General features: G+C 37.1%; 1 long non-coding RNA gene and 1 other non-coding gene across 2 annotated transcripts; one reads left to right on the top strand and one right to left on the bottom strand.

The window, feature by feature from the left end:
• Positions 1-9,204: 9,204 nt before the first annotated feature.
• On the top strand, positions 9,205-12,470 carry LOC144366179 (uncharacterized). The gene is made up of 2 exons (XR_013425102.1): positions 9,205-9,677; positions 11,693-12,470. It is a non-coding gene; the product is annotated as an uncharacterized LOC144366179 (long non-coding RNA).
• Positions 12,471-19,042: 6,572 nt separating this feature from the next.
• Positions 19,043-19,147, bottom strand: LOC120889347 (U6 spliceosomal RNA). Its single transcript, XR_005733260.1, has one exon. It is a non-coding gene; the product is annotated as a U6 spliceosomal RNA (small nuclear RNA).
• Positions 19,148-19,359: the final 212 nt, after the last annotated feature.

Below are 19,359 nucleotides of genomic sequence, written 5' to 3'. Positions count from 1 at the left end.
GTGAATTATATATTTAATACCATTTAAATTCCTGCATACTATGCCTGTGTGGTCGAGTAGTATCTTTGATGGGACTTTATCTGTAACTGCTAGTATGATGGCCTGATCATGGCCAGGACTTTGCTGTTAGTTTCAAAGTATTACAAGTAATTGAGTTGCTAGAATATATTACTTCTTATTGTTAGTTCTGGGAAGAAAGCTATTTCTGTATTCCACTATATCCTAAGGCATTCCATGGCAATGTTTATCCTTGCCAAAGTAGGAATTAGGGGTGGTTATTTGAAAAAATGAGAAGATCCACTTTGGGACTCTCTTAAGTAACAATCAGTTTAACTCAGTAATGATTCTCGTATTCACCCCTTTCCACTTTAATGGGGAAACATGAACACTGCACACTTTTCCAGGAAAATAAATGAGGCATGTGGAAGAAGCACTCACTTGTTAAATGCTTTAATTGCCCAAGACTAACCAGGATTTGGCTCCAAACAGAAGACTGTTACAAATTAATGATGTATAAATTAGCAGTATGATTAATTTCTTCTTTCCTATAAAGCCAAAGAACGCACTCCAGCTAAAGGTGATAGGGATTAAAAGATACGTTGAGTCTAGAAACACCTATGTCAGATAAATGTCAGAGTTCTTCAATGTCTGGGAGGGTCTAGGAGTCACAGTGGCATTTATGTATGCAGTTATAATGCATGTGCACCAAATTGTGATGTGAGCACTTCTGAGTTCTAAATTTGTGGCAGTTGTTGCTGTAGTTGTGGGTTTGCCTTTTTATGAGAGGCTAATGATGGTTATATATTGTGTCTTATTTCCTTGCTTAAGCTGTTTTCTTAAAGCCAAGTATTTTCTCACTATCATTAATTAAAAGTCTTTATGGGAAGGGCAGAAACCACCAGTGTTGACTTTTTTTTTTTTCTGAAATGTTCATAAAATCCCCAAATCTACCTGTTGCTTGCTCTGAAAGATTTTTAAATCATCTAAGCAATAAAATAGCATCTAGTCCTCAAATGAAAGGAAGACAATAATTCACTCCTGACATTTTAGATTAACAAATCAAACCATTTCAAAACTTTTGTACCTTTTTGTCCACCTTAAACATCTTTTGCACAGCTGTGCAATTTCATTTCTTCTTTCTTAACAATTAAGTATAATATTTTTCTGTGTGTTACATTAACCTTTTTCTTAAAAAAATGTCAATTAAATGATTACTATCACAATCATTGCTTTAGTCATTGGAGCTCAAAGAAAATTTCTAGGTCTTGAACCAAATCTGCTGAAATAAAAAACACATGGTTGGACTCAAGTTCTTCCATTAACTAAATTCTCTGCTTTACTGAAGGTAAAGCCTGAGATTGAAGGATAGTAGGGGGTTCAGGAGTTCTTCCACTGCAAGGTAGAAAAGTCACCATTTTCCATTGTCAGAAATAGTGATTCAAAGAATACCTTTGTGAACATAATTTTCTCCTTCTCTGGGTAATTTTCATATTTTTTGTAATGTCATATTTCTTTTTAAATAGGAAGAACCAAGCGTATGTAGGCTTCTTAATGTACTTTCCTGAGTTTCTTATATTCTTTTCCCTGATTAATCAACAGATACTTCCAGAAGTAGTAAACCTGATTTTAGCTACATTTTAGATTGTAGATATGAGACAGCCAACAGTTTTAATTTAGAGAGGTTAACAAAAAAGATCACACACTTCCACATTTTACCTGGTTGATTAGCCAGACTGGGGAATAGTGGAGATGCCTGGGTGGTTTGCAGCCACCCATGAGGAAATTAGCAATGGTCATAACATTAACTAATGTTGGTAAATGTTCTTTATACTTAGAGAACCATTTCACATTCATTACCTTCACTCTTTGTATAGGTATGATTATGCCCTGTTGTGTATATGAGGAATCAAATACTCAAAATTGCTAAGCAAATTGCCCAAAGCAGATAGTAATTGTTTGAATGTGGAAGATTTTCTGTCTTAAAGCATACTCTAGTGTCTATTTACTGGGGACATTATTTTCTTAAATAAGTCCAGAGAGCTTTTCTTTATTATCTCTAATTTTATTTCTAATTTCATTGCCTGGTTTTTAAAATTAGGTAATTACAGTTCTATCAATTCAATTTAAAAACCAGGTAATAATTAGCCAGGCATGATGGCACATGATTGTGATTCTGGCAACTTGGGAGATTGAGACAGCAAGATTGCAAGTTCAAGGCTAACTTAGTAAGACCCTCGCTCAAAATTAAAATAAAATAATTTTTAAAAGGGCCTAGAGATGTAGCTCCATAGTAGAGTACCTCTGGATTCAAACCTAGCATCAAAACACAAAACAAAACAAATAAACAAAACCACCAGTTTAGTAAACAACAATTTGTCACAAAGTCAAAAGGAAAATCCTAAGATCCTCTAGGAACTTTCTCATCTGGGAAATGTAAACAGTATGTTTAAACCAAGACAGAATCAAGACCAGGATTATAGAAGATTTTAAAATTTCTTTCATTACAATTGAGGAAATTGTGCTCTAGCCTCGAGGATTACCCACTTGAGTTTTGCTAATAATCCTGTGCTAGTCTCCTGCTCTGAGCTACAAATTTCTCCAGGGCAGGGACTGGCTCCCTTATGCTTATTATGGTCCCCAGTGTTCATCCACTGCCAGGTAGAGAGTAGGCCCACACAAATGCACCTTGACATCAATTTCTTCCAAATGGAAAATTCCTTGATATTCTTCATGCAAACGGTATTAATTTAGTTTCTACTACATGGCAGGTTCTATTTAAAGCACTTGGGAGATCATGGAACAAACAGAGAAAACTCTTGGCTCCTTCAGAGTCAGATGTACTTTCACTTTTCACGAACATGATACATGTATGGTATATTTCATAACAGAGGTACTGTTAAGGGTATCTCTACTTCTAGCTTTAGTTCTTCTATACATTCTTTGCTAAAAGATACATGACTTTTCTTTCTTTTCTTGTGGCACTGAGGATTGAACCCATAGTTACTCTTGCACTGAGTTACATCCCGAGCCTTTTGACACATGTTCTTGATAAATTGCTGAGGCTGGCCTTGAACTTGCAATCACCCTGCTTGAGCCTCTTGAGTAGCTGGGGATACAGTCATGAGTCACTAGCCTGGCCAGAGAGGCACAATTTCTAGTAGCTGAAGAAATATCATTTATCTATCTTTTATCTCTTCCTGTTAATATTGACTTTAACTAAATCTGGGCTTCATGTAGAATATTTTTTCTAACTTAGCACACTTTCTAGGCAAAGACAGAGTGATGTAAATATGTGTAACTTTGGGTGCTGGTGAATGACCATGACGCAAGTAAGGGACTTGTGCAACCATAAGCTGGAAATGAAATTGAGGGGTTGGCTTGAGATCAGAGTACAGGGACTTAGAAGAAGCCATTTAGCTTTGGGGTAACTGAGAATGTTTTGAGATTTTTGAGGAAGAAAACAAATAAGAAATTATTTGTGTTTAGGAAGTTTACACTGGCAGTGGTAAGAAAGGCAAGATAAGGCAAGAAGAGGCAAGATAAATTAGGAGGGTCTTATACATTGTCTGTTATGAAGTAACAGACCTATATAGCAGAATAGTAGAAATGAGAAGAGATTGCAGAAATAGAAATAACAGACTTGTAAGCATTTGGTTGATGCAACAGATAAGAGAATTCTTGAAGATGATATACTGGTATCTGGGAGGTTTTTGGTGACATTAATCATTAAAAATACAGGGCAATGAACAGGCTTTGATGGAGATGGATATGAGTGATATATAAATGCAATTTGTACATTTTGTACCAATTATCTAGCACAGCATAATTCACATCTTTTGTAAGCAAGTAATTATATTCAATTCAACTAAAAGCATCTTTTCAGTGTTCCTATCACTTTGTCAAGAGATTATACAAAGATGAGTGAGACAAATTCTGCCTTAAGTAGCTTTCAGCGCAACAAAGGAAAGGACTACAAACACAAACAATACTAAAAGTAAACTACAATATTTCATAAGAGAGTTACAGGAGTCATCAAGACTAAAGAAGGAAACACTGTAGTCTTTAGGGGTGAGCTATATTGGTTAGAACAGGACAGAATAGGAAAACAAGTTTTTTACAATATTTTCTTCAAAAATATCTATAGAAATAATTAAATTCAAAAATATCTAATAGGGGCTGGGGATGTGGCTCAAGCGGTAGCATGCTCGCCTGGCATGCGTGCAGCCCGGGTTCGATCCTCAGCACTACATATAAATAAAGATGTTGTGTCCGCTGAAAACTAAAAAATAAATATTAAAATTCTCTCTCTCTCTCTCTCTCTCTCTCTCTCTCTCTCTCTCTCTCTCTCTAAAAAAAATGTCTAATAAAAGTTGACTTGGTGTGCATACAAGTAGAGTGGATATTATGGAAATCTTAGTCAAGTCCTTGCAAGGGGTGGCACAAGAGAATGTATGTGAAGTTCGTGCCTTAAAACAGCTGAAAGAGACTAGCAAAGACAATTTGGTATCCTTCATTTTACTGTAGATTCTAATTATAGACTTGAGTCCTACACACTCTGGTGAATACTGGACACTGACTGAGAGCACAACCTGGGCTTTCAGTGGACTGATTAGTTCCCAGGCAACGTGATTAAGTAAGGCTGTTTCTTTAACATTGCAGTGAACCTTGTAAGCATTTGAATAAATCTCTTTGAAACTCGTGTATTTTTCAGTACTAAATTCTTTCTGTTTGTTTGATAAAAACAACTAAGCACTTTTTTCCTAAACCATCATTAGTAAATTCTTACAGTAAGTGATACAGGATAGCCGTTGTGCTGCTGCAAACTGGTCGATGTCCAACCCCTTCCACATTCACAGGTGTCTGGCAGTTCATGACTGGTTGAGTCTAATAGAGCATGCTTTATTTATTTATTTTTTATTGGTACTGGGAATTGAACTCAGAGGTACTTTACCACTGCGTCACGTCTCTAGCTCTTTTTCATTTTTTTAAAAATTTTGAGACAGGGTCTCACTAAATTGCTGAAGCTGGCCTTCAATTTGTGATCCTTTTGCCTCAGCCTCCTGATCCCTGGGATTATAAGCATGCACCACTTTGCCCTGGCTAAACTTTGTGGTTTTTTAAACTTTGAGCAACAAATCCTTTGCATTGTTTTCTTCTGTTACACATTTACTTGACACTGGATTTTTGTGTCTGGTCAGCATGGGACCTTTGACTACTTTTCATTTATACAATGAATGCCCAGGAGGGGGAATTACACCACTTGCCCATTCTGATTAGAGTACCTTAGCGCATGTTTCCATTTTAACAGCCTAACTCAGAGTCTGATTACTCTTTTGCAACATAGAAAGTAGGACCTGATCTGATCTGAGGCCATTCCAATAAACATACCCATACAATGGTCTATACAAAAATCCTTTAAAAACGATTTTTAGAGAATTTATTACCATTTAATCAAGTGTTCACAGTCCCCAGTTATCACAGACATAATTATCCAAACTTATGACTTGATGGTCTCTAGGATCCATGAATGGCTACAGCTGTCGGTGGAAATCCATGCATTCAGTGAGTTGCAGATTAGGAGAGAGAATCAGCCTCCACCACCTTCACAATTTTTCTTTTTGGAACTTTGCACATGATTCCTTTAATGGAGCCTGGACCTGGAGTATCAAGTGTGTAATTTTGTTTCTAGAAATCATAAGTAAGTAGGCCCTACAACAAATGCTTTATCGGGGTCAGTGGGAAAGAAAGAACTATCTGAAAACTCAGAAAAGACTGCATTTTCTTCTCAGTCCCTCAAAGAACATCTGGTTGGCAGAAACTTTCCACGATGTTACCTATCATCTTTGCCAAATCCATATCTCATATGTCAACTCAGTTACCAGTGGTAGGCATTATGTATTTTAAGAATTCAGGCCAAATAATGTTGTTAATTAGTTTTCCTTGTTTTAATCACTTACATTTGGCTGTGTAGCCATGAATCAAAAGTGCATCAACTTCTGACAAATAATTTAGAGAATGTCAATATTCTCTAAATGTGAAAACTTTCTAAGTTAGAACCCTTACCAAGGTTTGCCCACTACTCAAGATATGCTTAATCACAGTGGGTCAGAGAATGAGGACACAAGCTTTTCAGGTTAGGATCACTTACAGCATATGGATCTCAGAGTCCTTTTACTTTAAAAGGTTCTGAGAGAAGAGTGGCAATAACAAATTATTAATCAATATCAGCTAAATTGATTAAACATATCCAATATACTGAGTACTGTGTTAACTAATGTGTTTCTTATTTCATCTCTGTCACAACTTTATTAAGCAGTTAAATTGATCATTCCCATATTTTAGTTCACAAAAAGGTTAATGGCTTTCCCAAGTCATGGAGACAGTATCGGGAGAGTCAAAACTTGAACTCAGACCTACTTGACTACAAACAAGCAACCTTGTGTTGAGCTTTGTGCATGACTTGATTAGCCCTTTTTCATTTTCCTGCTAGTGGGAATAGGACCAGGACCTCACACATGCTAGGCAAGCACTCCACCCCTTAGCTATAATGATTAGCCCTCATATCTTGTTAAAACAAAGGTGAAGTTTATTTTACCATGCTCAAGTTCATTTATGTTTTCACAAAGGAACTCTAAGTCAAGATTTCAAGTATAGGGTATGAGCTTCATCTTTCTTATTCCTCTTTCCTTCTCAGTTCAAGATTTTGTAGGCACAAATATACAAAATTCCTGTGTCTTTTAGTTGCCAGAAGAGCATGTTTTTCTGACCATTTAAATAATTTTAAGATACTACAGACAAATCTCACTTATGCTCAAATCCTGAATAAAATATTAGCAGATAGAGTAAAAGAATACATTAAAATTTAAATTGGATTTTAAATATTGGTAAATAGATCCAGCAGCAAAGTTCTTCACAGAAATGCAAAAAATAGTCTTAAAATATAATATATAATAAATATAATATACAATAAATATAACATAATAAATATGATATAATATAATCAGCCATATGAATAGATTAAATATTTTTATGATCAACCTAATAAATAAAAAATGCATTGACAACATTAAACATCATTTTTAATGAAAGTTCTTACAGTAAAATAAGTAAAATAATAAATTAATCTACAAAATATTGTAGATTAATATCCTTCACTTGATAAAAATGTATACATTTCAAAGCAAATACTAGCATCACAATAATGAAACACAAGAACATGAATTTTTTGAAAACTAAGTGAAAAAGACAGGGTGTATATTTTTGCATAGTACAATGAACACAGTTTCATATATAGTATTCAAAGCTATTGGATTCAGAGCTTATTCCAATACCTGGTGTACAATAGAAACTCAATTATTTGTTGAATGAATTAATGACAATCTGAAATAAGAGGCTTAGATTTTGGAATCAAGGAAGCAAAATTATTATTACTTGAAGGTAATGTGGTTTTATTCCCAGAGAATTCACTAAAATCTAACTGGCATTCAGAGGAACATTTAGAATAGTAGCTGGTTTCAAAATTTATATATACAAATATAAATCACCTAGAGTGCGTAATGAAAGGAATGATCTTTTTAAACTAACCACAGAACTAACAAAAACAACAAGAAATACATCTGTTCTTATAGAAAACTTTAAAATTCTACTTAAGATATTAAAATATACATCATCTGTTCTTAGCAATTGCCACAGCACCAACCATAACTAAGTTACCCTACACATACTATACCTACTCTACAGATGATTATAATGATAACAAAAATGCCAATAGGAAATTTCAAAATCACCTGATTAAAAGTTTTGATAGGACTTACTGTGGCAAGCAATTTGGAAACAGTACTCACTGTGGTAAAAGGTTAACATTATGAAAATTTGAAAGAGTAATTTGGCAATACTTGTCAAAATTAAACTGACCCACAGTTTTCACTTTTTGAAACTTATCCTCCAGATAATTCACAGAGTGCAGATTTAAATAGTTATAGAACTACACATATGCATTTGTAAAAAGGTTTGTTTGTATGTTTGTGCAGGATTTTTTTTAGCATTTTTTAATTGCTTAAACTATGATAACCAACATTTATTACATTTGAATGAAAAAATATATTAAAGTTTCTCTCTTTCATACACACACCCACAGACATGCATAGCCTTATCTATTTCTGAATATTTGCCCCCCCCCCCAAAAAATCTCACAGGGCAGTTGTTTATTTATTTAAAAATAATTTTACAAGCTGGGTCCAGTAGCACACCCCTATAATCCCAGCTACTCGGAAAGCTGAGGCAGGAGGTTCACAAGTTGGTGGTTAGCCTGAGTCACCTAGGGAGACCCTTCTCAAAATAAAAAAAATAAAGAAGGTTGGAATATAGATGCCTCACTTATCAGATAAAACTTCAAGTTATGGAGACTCTTGAATTCCAGTGGTAGAGCCCTGGCTTAGCATGCTTGAGGCCCTGGGTTAAATCCCCAGGGTAGCAAAATAAATAAAAAATATAACTTACAGTACAACTGTTCTATTTTAAAAGAGGCTTCTTTTTCCTTTTAGAGTATGTCAGAGCCCTTTCCCTAGAAAGCAGAGCCTGAGACAAGAGTAAAGTACTAATGCTTTATTTGGAATATACAACTCCAAGTATTTGAGGGTGAACAGTAATGAGAAATAAGACAAGAATAACTGGGAAGCCAGGCTACTGCTACTGCCTCACAGCAAATTGCAGAGATCAGCAGGTGGCCATGCTGGCACTTGCACCCAATACGCAGAATTTCTCTGGAGGAACTGAGCAGCACACACTAGTTTGGAGAGCTGCCCCAATTTTCTCCTTTCTGAGAATTTTCGAAACTGAGAGAACTTTTTTCCTCATTGCCATTTATCTCTCGTTTCTCAAGATCAAGGCTCACCCTAGCAGGACTCCCTCATTCTGAATTGTGTCATCCAGCTCTTCAGTGGCTCCTCAGGAGCCATTGAAATATTGTATCCCAGAGTGTGGAGATCCCTTGGTGAAATGGAGGCCAACCTGGTGGTTAGTTTCAGCCTGGAGAGAGAAGTAAGTTGTTGACAGGAGGTGCTGAGAAGGCAGGCGGGGTGTGTCCAGGTCAGACCAGAACCCATGTGCCCTGGGCATGCTTGTGTTGCTCTGGAGGACAACAGACACTCTGGCCAATCTCAACAATGGCTGCTGAGGGCCATTACCAAATAGGAATGACGCATCGAAATTTCCTTGCCAAGCGTACCCCATGCTGCTTAGAGGACATTCGATGGGACATTGCATGCATGCTTTCATAAGGTGACCTTGCTCAAGGACCAAGGCGGATCCGAGTTTAGAGCTGATCAGGTTTGAGGAAGTAACCGGCTCCTTGAGTTTAAGGTGTTGCCAGTTTAAGATAATGGGTTTTAGGGAAGTTGGAAGTTGAAGATTATTGCTGGGATTAGGGTGTTCCTGCTGCTTGTTCCCGTTGAGTTCTCGGGAGATTAAAATGGGATTTGGAGAGAGCCTCATGGAGTAGGTGGATTGTGCGGGAGACGGCAGAACGCGATTGCCCCTGGACCTGTGTGGAGGCGGTGTGAGAGCGGGAATAAAGAATTGCTGTTTGAATCTACAAAGTGTGGGTGCCTCCTGAATCTTGTGCCAAGCCCAGACATTGCCATATGGTGGCCTGTACATGGGATGTCTGAAGCTTGGGGGTAAGTGAATTTGCTCGCTCCTGAAGGAGAGCAAAACATGGGTGACCATTTCAAAAAACAACGTGTTCTTGTTTTGATTTATTTTGTTTTTATTTCAAGTTGCCTGTTCCTAGAACTTTCTCAGGCAAACTGGGGAAAATGGTTTACTCAAGGTTTGAAGTTGTTCGCCTCCGAGGAAGAGAGATTGTTAGAGGAAGGAGGCACGCCAGTTAGACCAAGAAAAATTAGGACATATGTTGATAAAATACAAAAATGTAGCCCATGGCTTTTTAAAGATGAGTTATTAAGTATATCAATGGGACAATCATGGTATCCTGTAGAAGGATTTTTCTTCAAGAAGAAAGAGATGGCTAGTCCTGTTTACCATACTTGTCTAAGATCTTGGTTTTTACAGACATCTGATTAATTTACAAAGCTAAAGTGTTAAAATATCAACCACTAAATATGAAATCAAGTACTCTTTACTTATTAAGTTCCATAAGTTAATATATTTAAACATTATGTGTGTTTTCATAAATTGGTAAATGGAAAAAAAAGTTTAATATTGCTTTGGTCTGTGTCTTTGCTAAAACAAGGTTACTAAGAGTTAAGATTCTATCATGTGTAATTTATATACAAAGAGTATAAGAAGTTTCAGTTGGGTTTCAATTACAGTATAATAGTACCTTAAAAAACATGAAAGTATTTCATCTTATTAAAGTGGAGTAATTTTATAAGGGTTGTTTCAGAATGTGATTTTATAAAAAGCGTTAACGGTTAAAAAAGGGATATAAAAGGTTCAAGATGTGGAAATATATTTTAATATAAAAGGTTAAAGGTTAAATAAATGTTTCTAGATGAGATAATCTCTATGTGGTAAATTAAAAAGTTGTAAATGCCATTTAAAAAGATTTTGTGGAAACTAGACTTACTTTAAAAGCTTGAGAAAGGAAGAAAGAAGAAAAAGGTATTTGTACATGGCAGATTGAGACAAAGCTTCTCAATGGAGTAAAAAACAGCCTTTGGTTGAAGGGCAGCCATGTAAACTAACATTAAGCGATTTTAAACAGAATATAAGCCTCGTTTAAAAGAGTGAAGCTGTAAGTGGTGAAAAAGTACATTTAAAAGTACAGTATAGATGATAATTGAAAGGCTTTAAAAGGTTAAATTGAAGGGGGTTGAGATACCTTCATGGCGGAAAAAAGATTGCTTTACTCATCAAACTATTAAAATGTACTTATTAAACCAAAAAGAGGGAGATGAGATAATCTTTGTGTGGTAAAGTAAAAAGTTGTAAAATGTCTAAGTTAGTTGCAAAAGGCTTTAAAAGGTTAAATTGAAGGTGGTTAAGATGCCTTCATGACGGAGAAAAAAAAATATAACCCATGAAAATGGGAAGATAATAAGATAAAAGATTTAGATAAAGAAGATTAAAAATTTGAAGTGGAAAACTTCAAAAGCAGAAGTACAGGAAGGTAAAAAGAGAGAGAGAAGATGTAGAAAGATAAAAAAGATATAGGAAGATAAAAAAGACGTAGAAAGACAAGAATTTTAAACCCACAAAATAGGAAACAAAAGAAAACTAGGAGAGAAAAAAAGCAACTAAGGATAAATATAAAAACCTTAGAAGAAAAGTAGAAGATAGAAATAAGATAAAAAATGGTTGAAAATGTCAAGTAAAGGTATTTCAGATAGAAAATGCAAAAGGCTAAGACAACTATGGTTTAAAACCACATCTAAAAATTCTAAGGACTAAAATAATTCTAAAAAGTAAGGCAGAATGCTTTTGAAAGACTTAAATTTAAAAGGATCTTTAAGGGGTATATATCCCCCAAAGATAAACTTAAAATAACCCTTTTTTTACTCTAAACTTTCTAAATTTGGATTCATCAGGACTTAGTGCTGCGGAAAGACATATGTATCCGAAAAATGTACATAAGCCCAAGGTACTTTGGAAAGATATTCTAACAGGACAATGGAAAGGTCCCGACCCAGTTATTGTCTGGAGTCGGGGTTCCATTTGTGTGTTCCCACAGGGAGAACAGCAGCCGATTTGGATTCCAGAGAGGTTAACCAAAACAATTTCTACAGAAAAAGAAGATGATTTGACTGAAATCCATAACAGCTGAAATCCAGAGCTCCAGCTTGGCTATTCTTACATCTGCGACAGTGATTAACCACGGTGCTTTTTTTCAATATCTATTTTATTGTTGCTTTTTCCCACATCATAAAGTTCTATTTTATTTTTTGAGCTCATACAAACCTAGGTTAATGTTTTTCTGATCAGTTTTGTTTTTTGACTGTGTTTTATTTTCTGACTGTTGAGTTTTTAAACATTGCAATGGAGATTTTACCTAGGTAAAGCTACAAGGCCGTTGTTATTGTCTTATGTGTTGTATGTTATGTATGCACTGTTTTGTGTTGCATGTCAGTATGTGTGTATGTCCATATTTTATATGAGGAGCGCTCATGAAAAAATGGATCCGAATTTTTTTTTTTATTCACGTGATTTAAGTGGTTTAATCTAATTAGGTAAACAGCTGTTAATGATTGTTTTCAAGGGTGGTTAATAGATCTGTTTGCTTACTATTGTTTTTAAAGGTGGTTAACAGATCTGTTTGTTTACTTTCACTTTTCCTTTTCATTATATTTAATAATTCTGTTCAGGATAATGTCTCTTTAACATCATTGCCAGAATTCCCATCTCCATCCCAGTGCCGGTGAAGACTAAGAAAACCAAACTACAGCTTCTATGATAGCTACCACAGTAAACTGTATAAACTGATGCATCAATGAATATAACTCAACAAGTAATGCTCAATCAAGGATTTGATTTACTTTGTGAGGAAATGGACATATTGATAGACTCTTCCACTTTGAACTGCCTGCAGAACCTGACTGGACTATATATCAGTTGCATGCATTGTGAACTATCGTCTGGTGCAGCGAATTGTGGTACTGCTGGCATATTTTTGCTGATGGTGTCACCAGTGATGCAATTTCCTTGCCAGCGCACCCCATGTTAATTGTGGTAATGCTGGCATCTTTGCTGATGGTGTCACCAGTGGCGCAATTTTTCCAAAGGAGCTGTCAATTGGCTTGGTGTCGTGGCATTTCTGTATCTTCCTCCCTTCTACTAGTGATGGTCTAAAATTTGGGGGCCAACAGAGGTGAGGCAAGAACCTCACCCCCCCACTGGCACCAAGGTTAAATTTGGGGGCCAACAGAGGTGAGGCAAGAACCTCACCCCCCACTGGTGCTTAGGCCTATCCACAAGCATGGCTGAATGCTGGACCGGTAGTCAGTGACGGGTTGATCTGATTGCAGTGGATTCAACCTAAGACAGGAAATTGACGTGTAAAGGTCAGTTCTCCCATGACGGGTAAGAACCACATGTTGAATTGGACAACCTACCAGGCACGGTCCTAAGCCACATTGCTTGTTGTTTAATTAATCAGAAGGGGGGAGATGCTGAGGGCCATTACCAAGTAGGAATGACGCATCGAAATTTCCTTGCCAAGCGTACCCCATGCTGCTTAGAGGACATTCGATGGGACATTGCATGCATGCTTTCATAAGGTGACCTTGCTCAAGGACCAAGGCGGATCCGAGTTTAGAGCTGATCAGGTTTGAGGAAGTAACCGGCTCCTTGAGTTTAAGGCGTTGCCAGTTTAAGATAATGGGTTTTAGGGAAGTTGGAAGTTGAAGATTATTGCTGGGATTAGGGTGTTCCTGTTGCTTGTTCCGTTGAGTTCTCGGGAGATTAAAATGGGATTTGGAGAGAGCCTCGTGGAGTAGGTGGATTGTGCGGGAGACGGCAGAACGCGATTGCCCCTGGACCTGTGTGGAGGCGGTGTGAGAGCGGGAATAAAGAATTGCTGTTTGAACCTACAAAGCTGTGAGTGCCTCGTGATTCTGGTGCCAAGCGGAGACATTGGCCTTGGCAAATGGCTCTAGAGCTAAAAGGCTCTGAGAAATAATCTCTTAATCAAGAAATCAGAGAAGCCAGATCTGTGAAGACACTTTCAGTTAGAAGTAGTGGTTTTAGTGGAGGCAACTCAGTAAGTAGCTACTGAACTGGTCTCCTCAGATGCCCCTCTTATCAGATGACCCTGCTGGTTATAGAGACCCTTGAACTGCATGCAGGCAGCTGTTGTTTGCAACACTGTTTACAAAGGGGGAAGTTGGAGTCAGCTGTGGAGGTATATGCTTGTAACCCCAGCTACTCAGGAGGCAAGGCCAACCTGAGCAATTGAATGAGACCCTTTCTTAAAAAAAAAAAAAAAAAAAAAGACTGGGGTTTGTAACACAGTGGTAGAAGCCCTGACTCAGTTCCTAGTACTGCAAGCAAAAAAATAAATAAATAAATAAAATAAAAAGTTGGAAAAAAATATTTTTAGATAAATTAGAGAAAATAAACAAAAAAAATTCTGCCCAGTGGTTAAAAAAAAAAAAAGGAATGATGCATCTACATTCTGAAATCTGAAACAAGAAAGTATTTATGGCTTTTTTTAATTAAGAAAAGAACAGATTACATAATGGTATATACATTGTGATTTTTAATTGTGAGGGAAAAAAAGCTAATATATGTGTTTCTACAGGCTTAAAAAATTATCTCAGAGTATAGAAAAACCTGTTGAAAGATATTATCATCATGAAAACTCTGCATGGAGAAACCAGAGAATAACGACAGGAGAGATCTTCACGTTTATCTTTTGCAATTCTCTACTTTTTGAATATGTTTAATGAACACATAAAATTTTGTAGAGGAAAATAAAAAGTAATAAATTGTATAGGCTAGGGGGCTGGGATTCGTGGGGCACTGGGTTCAATCCTTAGCACCACATAAAAATAAAATAAAGATATCATGTCCACCTATAACTAAAAAATAAACCTTAAAAAGTCACCTTATTGAGTAACAAAACTCAATAAAAGTATAGGCTAGGTGTGGTGCCACATACCTGTAATCCCAGCAGCTCAGGAGGTTGAGGCAGGAGGATCATGAGTGTAAAGCCAGCCTCAGCAACTTAGTGAGGCCCTAAGCAACTCAGTGAAACTCTGTCTCTAAATACAAAATAGGATTGGGGATGTGGCTTAATGGTCAAGTGCCCCTGAGTTCAATCCTGGTAAACCACCCCTGCAAATAAAAAAGTATAAGTGAGACATAATCAAGGTAGAAACTGTTGAAATACCTTTTAAAGTACAAGGAGGAAAATAAAGTTTACCTGTGCTTCTACCAACTAGAGAAAACTACCACTATTACAGGTTTGTGATGTTTGCCAAAGAAGCATACAAATCCCAATGGTTGCATGAAAAAGCGTTCAACATCACTAATCATCAGGGAAATGCAAATCTCATAGGGGTCTTGACTGCAAACTTATTAGAGTAACTACTATCAAAAAACAAGAGATGATAAGTGTTGGCAAGATTGTGAAGGCTTTGGAACACTCATGCAATACACTTGGTGGTGAAATGGGATAACTGTGACAAAAAACAGTATAGAGTTTTTTTCCAAATTTAAAAATGGAATTACCATTTAATGCAGTCATCCATTTTTGAATATAAATCCAAAAGAATTGAAATCAGAATCTCTAAGACATATTTGCAATATGTCTCAGAGATATTTGTTCCCTGAAACATCACTCACAATAGCCAAGATATGGAAACACCCAAATGTCCACCAAAAGATGGGTGAATAAGGACAATGTGGCATATACATATGATGGAAAATTATTCTGCTGTAAGAAGAAGGAAGTTGACTTTTGTGACAACCTGAGTGAACCAAGAAGACATTATTCTAAGTGAAAGAAGTGAGTCACAGCATGACAAATACCGCATGATTTCTCTCTTATTGAGGCATCTAAAAGAGTCACACTTATAGAGGGTGATAGCTACCAGCAGATAGGAGGAAAGAGATATGCAGAGCTTTGATTATAATGTATAAAGTTATAATTATACAAGAGGTATTAATTCCGGAGATCTGCTGTATAACATCATGGCTCTACTTACCAATAAGTTATGGCAGTCAAATATTTGTTAAGAGGGTAGATGTCATGATAGGTGAACTTAAACATACACACACACACACACACACACACACACACACACACACCAAGCAAAATCCCCAAATTTCCAAAATACAGAGAAACACTGGAAACTTTTGAAAGTGATGGATATATTTATGACTTTAATTGGGGTGAGGGTAACATGAGGATATATATATATATATATATATATATATATATATATATATATATATAAACTTATGAAGCTATAGACATTACTTCAGTTTACTTTGTATCATCAAGTCAGTTTTCTTTATATCAATGGTACCTCAATAAAACTGGGAAAAATTAAAAAATATTTTGTGATATTCCTTCTAGTATATTTTCTTTTTCCTGTGGGTGGTGGGGGGTGGGGTGGTAAGTACTGGGGGTTAAACTCAGAGGCACTAAACCATTGAGCCCCATCTCCAGCCCTATTTTGTATTTTATTTAGAGACATGGTTCACTGAGTTGCTTAGCGCCTCACGTTGCTGAGGCTGGCTTTGAACTCATGATTCTTCTGTCTCAGCCTCCCAAGCTGCTTGCATTACAGGCATGAGCCACTGTGCCCGCCCCTTCTAGTATACTTGCTATACCCACAAATATATAATTAGATTTTTAATTTGGATGAGAACATACATATGTATAGTTTATCACTCAATATTTTATTCACCTAGCATCTTTTCAGGTTAAAAATTTTTCTTCAGCTGGATGTCATAGTGCATACCTATAATTCCCAGTCACTCAGGAGGCTGAGGCAGAAATATTGTAAATTTGAGGACAGCCAGGGGAATTTAGTGACACTCTGTCTCAAAATAAAAAGGGTTAGAGATATAGCTCAGTAGTAGAGCACTTGCCTGACATGTGTGAAGCATTCCAGTACTTCAAAAACAAACAAAAAATTCTCTAAAATACCATTTTTGGTGATTATATAATATTCTGTTTTGAGGGTATACTACAATTTGTTTAACCATTCATCTGTTTCTTCACTCGTCATCTTAAACTGTTTTCCCTCTGATGGGTTAAGCAATTAGGTGTGCCTGTCCTAGGTAAAATAGTGGGTCCTTACCACACTGCAGTGTGATAAGACACTGCAGTGTCTTCCTTCTAAGACAATGATGAAGGCCGTCATGACTGCCTAGGAGACAGCTCTTCCTGTCTGTTAGCTTCCCTTAGCAGAGTCTTTCTTGATGGTCATTCCCAGAAAAGCATTGCCTGTCATTACCCTTTAGTTCCTTACTCAGGTCTATACTGTATTATTATTGCTGTTGTTGGTAGTAGTAGTTGTGGGAGCATAGTAGTTGGATCTAAGCATTGTCTCTTCCTGACCATGCTTATTGTCTCTCTTCCCTCCTGATTGTAAGTGCCACGACAGTGGAAGCAATGTGATTTTTGTCCCTACAGAATTCCTTGCATCTTGAGTCATGTAAGTATATGGCAAGTTGTCAGTAAATATTAACATGAAGGAAGAAGGGTCTTCACTGCTTGTATTCTTCTTTCCAATGAAAAAAGAGGGTAATAACTATTCAATTGTTATGTATAAATATTGCATAAGCAGCCCCTGTCAAATCTGTATGAAGCAGATCTTGGATCCCTATTGTTGTTCTTTATAATTATCAAATGTTAAAATGGCATATACTGGGGAATGATATTGACCAAATTATATTGTTATATTGTGTACATGTATGGATATGTAACAACAAATTCCACCATTATGTACAACTATAATGAACAATAAAAACATGAAAGAAATGAATTATCAAATGTTAGAGCTAGATATAGGACCCATTAGGTGATCTAATCTATCATTTTACACATATTAGGATAATTGAAGCTCATCACATTAGTAATGGTTGGAGAACTGTGGGTAGGGAGGAAGAGAAGCACTTAACTACAGGAAATTCACAATCCTGATGAAAAGAGAAGATTACAACACATTCAAAAATGCTGAACAGTTTGTGGCAATATATTGGGTCATACCTATATTAACAACAGTGTCAAATTGTGTATGCAACTCTATTTCTACCTTCAAGGATTTGGCAATCTTGTAAAAGTCTACTTAAACAAGTGATACATTGACAATGTTAAAGACAAAAGCAATAATAATTCAGTAGAGAAATGCTAAGGGCTTAGGCAGCAGACCAGATGGAAGCATTGATTTTGTATGGGAGAGTCTTGGTGGCTTCATGGAGGAGGGAACATCTGTGCCAATGGTGAGGGGTTTGCAGTGTGCCTGCCAGAGGCAGGGAGCTGCGCATGAAGGCATCACAGGCAGAGGGAAGTGAAAGGCTTGGCACTTTTGAAACATAGCAACCTTTTTGCATCTAGAAGGCAGGTGAGGGATGCAGGTGATGCAACAGGAAGGGTGGGAGGGCTGGTCGGAGAGGAAAAATATAGGTCCAGATTGTAACTCTATTCTGAGGGTGTGGACTTTGCCAGTTAAGTAACACGGAGACGCTGAAGGGTTTTCAGGAAGAATATGTCAAGCTCAGTCTGTATCTTAGATGATTTCTGACAGCAGGACAAATGCCAGTTGGGATGGGGAGGAGAACTAGAAACAGAAACAACCAGGAAGCCTTTGCAGTAGATGGTTACAACATGGATTGGGGGATATCTGAACCAGGAAACCCCTTGGAAATGAAGTCCAGATGGTTGAATGCCAGGTTGCACGTTACTAAAACACTCAGGGGTCACTCCAGGGGAATTGGGCTGCACAAAATAACCACACTGGAGACAGAAATACCTTTTTCTTTGGGGGTGCTGTGATGGCTTCTCTGACCTTAAGGGTCTGCAGAAAGAGAGAGAGCATGTGCTGACCCCTTTTCTTGAGGAAAAGCCATTCAAATGAGACAAAGGGTCAGGTTTCAAGGGGCTGAATCTTCATGATGTCTGCTGTCAGCAGGTTGACTGGTAAACTCCTATTTCATTGATATATGGAGCTTTCCGTGGTTGGTAACTTGAACTTGGCCCTGCATACATCCTCAATCACATGTTCCTTGTCCTGCAACTTGGTGCAGCTGGACACGATGACTTGGCCAACATGAACCCTAGCCACTGTGCTCTGGGCTTTTCCAAAGGCACCCTGCATACCTGTCTGGAGACTATCAGCCTCAGGGCAGAAAAACATCTTTTTGATGCAGAAGTGTGGAGCTGCATTCAAATATGAAAGCCATCTTTGCCACCACTTCTTACCATGTACTTTTGTTTGCACAAATACAGGCAGCCCCGATGGCTTCAGAGTCTAGCTGCCCATATTCATCTGACACCATAGAGTGGAAACTCATCCACTTTTGCCTTCTTCTGTTCAAGGTCAAAGATATGGAGCTTAGCATCAGGGACAATAAAAATATAAAATGCTTCATGAATTTGCATGTCTTCCTTGTTCAGAAGCCATGTTAATCTCTGTATTGTTCACAATTTTAGTGTATATGTTGCTGAAATGAGCACTCCAAAATCATTTCTTGATCAAATTCTGCCATTCTGCTACAAAATCTCTGCTCTAGCTCTTGTCAATATGCTGTGGTAACTGTGTTTATATTTATTGGATGTGTGATTTCTGTTATTTGATGGTAATCCCCCTGCAATCTCAGCGTTGCTCAGATTCATTGGTGACAGCTAATACCGTCAAAGATAAAGCTGGCCAGGTGAGGTAGTGGTGC

This window comes from Ictidomys tridecemlineatus, chromosome 8, assembly GCF_052094955.1.
Source record: "Ictidomys tridecemlineatus isolate mIctTri1 chromosome 8, mIctTri1.hap1, whole genome shotgun sequence".
In the NCBI taxonomy this organism is placed as follows: Eukaryota; Metazoa; Chordata; class Mammalia; order Rodentia; family Sciuridae; genus Ictidomys; species Ictidomys tridecemlineatus.
This window is presented reverse-complemented; position numbering and strand designations above follow the sequence as displayed.